The sequence below is a fragment of the Brassica napus genome, chromosome C1, assembly GCF_020379485.1.
Source record: "Brassica napus cultivar Da-Ae chromosome C1, Da-Ae, whole genome shotgun sequence".
Lineage (NCBI taxonomy): Eukaryota > Viridiplantae > Streptophyta > Magnoliopsida > Brassicales > Brassicaceae > Brassica > Brassica napus.
In genome coordinates this window covers 36,841,302-36,844,488 of record NC_063444.1, presented here as the reverse complement: position 1 = coordinate 36,844,488, position 3,187 = coordinate 36,841,302, and the positions used below count along the sequence as shown (strand labels likewise).

At 40.8% G+C, this 3,187-nt stretch overlaps 1 non-coding gene across 1 annotated transcript; it reads right to left on the bottom strand.

The window, feature by feature from the left end:
• Positions 1–414: 414 nt before the first annotated feature.
• Positions 415–521, bottom strand: LOC125581016. Its single transcript, XR_007318727.1, has one exon. It is a non-coding gene; the product is annotated as a small nucleolar RNA R71 (small nucleolar RNA).
• Between the last annotated feature and the right edge of the window lie 2,666 nt (positions 522–3,187).

Genomic DNA, 3,187 nt, shown 5'->3' with positions numbered 1-3,187 from the left:
GCTCGTTTGGACAGAGTTGAGCATGAGATGGAGGGGAATCAGCACCAAGCTAGAGCTATTGGCACCTATGATCAGCCTCATATCCATGGGAATAGGATGGGCATTAGAGCACCAGCTGTGGAGAACAAAAACTTTGAGATCAAATCCAGCTTGATCAACATGATAGAGAACAACAAGTACCATGGTCTTGCTTTGGAGGATCCACTTGATCATTTGGACATGTTTGACAAGTATTGTAGTTTGTCCAAGACCAATGGTGTCTCTGAAGATGTTTTCAAGCTGAGACTATTTCCATTCTCCCTAGGAGACAAAGCTCACACATGGAAGAAGAACATCTCAAGTGACTCTATCACCACTTGGGATGAATGCAAGAAGGCCTTCCTCAACAAGTTCTTCTCTACTTCAAAGACTGCCTAGCTTAGGAATGAGATCTCTGGGTTTCAACAGAAGAATCTTGAAGGCTTTGGAGAAGCATATGAGAGGTTCAGAGGCTACTTAGACCAATGTCCACACCATGGCTTCACCAAAGAGAGCTTGCTTAGTACTTTCTACAGAGGTGTCTTGCCTAAGTATAGAAACCGACTTGATACTGCTAGCTATGGTTTCTTCTTGGAGAGAAATGAAGTAGATACTGAGGAGCTTGTAGAGAACATGGTTCAGAGTGATTCAGTCTACAGTGATGAGCATGATAGGAGCAACAGAGGCAGTGAAGCAGATGATCAAGACACAAGGAGAGAGTTGAAGGCTCTACAAGATAAGATGGATTTGCTTCTTTCAGATAGAGCCAAACAAGAGAAAGTAAACTTTGTTTGTGATCATAAACAAGAGGAAATGGTTGTGGTTAATGAAGTTGGATGTCTAGAAGGTCAAGAAGAGCTATGTTTCGTTAATGCTAATGGGACATGGTACTAGAAGGAGCCTCACTTTCAATACCAAAACAACTACGAGCACAAGCCCTTCTACAACAACCAACAAGGAAGTTACCAAGCTAGACAAAACTTCTCTCAAGGTTTCTCCTCCAAAGGAAATCAATCTACACAAGGCCAAGCCGGATCTTCTACTCTTGCTCCACAAGAAAGTAGCACTGATGCAATGTTGAAATAGATCTTGGAGTCTCAAACTAGAAGTGAGAAGCACATTGGATATGAGTTGAAGAACCTTCACACCAAAGTTGATGGAAGCTACAATGATCTCAACAACAAATTCTCAAACCTTGCATCTAACTTCAAGGCTTTGGAGAATCAGTTTACCTCTATGACTTCAACCTCCAAGCGCCCAATGGGATCTCTACAAGGGAAATCAGAGCAACACCCTAAAGAGTATTGCAATGCTATCCTTTCTACTTCTTCTGAGATTGAGTTGAGTGATCATAGGAGAGAAGTAGATGAGCTTGAAAGACTCTTGTATGGAACAGAAGTTAATGCCAAGGTTGAAGCACATATTGTGGAGAAGGTTGAACCCAAGATTGTGGAAAGGATTGCGATACAAACTGTAAAGAAGGTTGAGGAAAATGTTTTGCAACCAGTTAGACACAAGGCTGAGAAACCGGTTATTGGGAAAGCTGTCACGGAATTGAAGGAGGTCCAGTTAGAAGAAGCTAATGCGGTTGAGCAATCACCTTATGACAAGCTCCCATTTCCACAACGGTTCCTCACTAAAGCTCAAAAGAAGGTGATCTCTAAGTTCATAAAAGACATGAGAGATGTAGGAGTCAAGCTTCCACAGATATCGAATATGCATGAAGCTCATGTCCAAATGATGCTCATCAAGGACATTCTAGCTCACAAAGAAGAAGTAGGAGAGCTCCTAGACATCTCTACTATGCAGCTTGATCCACCAGTCACACCAAAGTACCTTCCCAAACTAGAAACCCAAGGGAAGTTCACCTTGTCTTGCTCCCTTGGTAAGTTCACACCTGATGATGCTCTTGTTGATTCTGGTGCAAGTGTGAATGTGATCTCAATAGAGATGGTGAAGAGTCTTGGGATTGAAAACATGGAGCCAAACACATCTTTACTAATGTTTGGGGATTCCTCTTCTACAACCCCAATCGGTCTCATCAAGGACTTTCCATTGAAGATTGGAGCTTACACCATTCCTATTGACCTCACTGTTTTGAAGATGGCAACTGAGAAGAGAGTCTCATTAATCCTTGGAACACCATTTCTCACAATAGTAGGAGCTTGCATTGACTTTGCCAACAAGAAGGTTACACTTCTAAATGTGAACAAAGCTGTCTCTTACCCAATCAAGTCTCCTTTGATGAATGTGGAGTATTGTGGAACCATCACTTGTGGAGAACTTCCATATGAGAAGATCAAAAATGAAGTGATGGCTAGTGAAAAATAAATTCTTGATGGAGATTCATCTCATGAGATCTGTGATGTGGAGGAGGTGGGTAGAGCAACAAAGGCTACTCATAACAAGAAGAAGATGATCAAAGAACCTCATCCCACTCCTATTGAGAAATCTTCACACATTCTCACTCTTTATCCAATGAAGATCAAAGATGGAGTGATTGAGTACAAGATCAAGTGCAAAGGAGAGTCTAAACCATTCTCAAGTGCATGGGCCATCATAACTCCTCAGCTCCAAGATGATCCAATCAAGCTATAATAACTCCTCTCTCAAGTCCTCACCATCACCCTTGAAGGTGAGAAAGATCCTCCTCTTCACTAGCCAATTGGAAGGAAAGTCAAGCTAAAGACTCAAAACAAGCTCACTTGGGAGGAAGTCCCATGGTATCCATTGTATATATTTATATTTTTTTTTCTTGCTTTAGTGTGTTTGAATAAGCTTAGGGACAAGTTTGGGGGAATTCTCAAAAATTCCCAAAGGTAATGTCGAAAATTCCAAGGTAACAACAAGCCCTCCCTCCTCATTTCCCTTCTCTCATCAAAGCCAACTTCAAGTAAGTGCATTCTACCTTTGTAAATACTTAGTTATCATGTTTATGTATTTCCCTTAGATCTCTTCTTTGAGCTTATTCTCACACAAGGGACTGTGTGAAGTAAGTTTGGGGAGAGTCTACTATCTCACATTGTGTTTTGTTTTGTCTAATTGTCATTGAGTCTCATGCATTCCGTTGTGCATATTTATTTGCATAGAAAACCCACAAAAATTGAAATTTTTTTAAAATCACAAAAAGAAGCATTTAGTTACATCATTTGCATCTTTAAGATTGAGT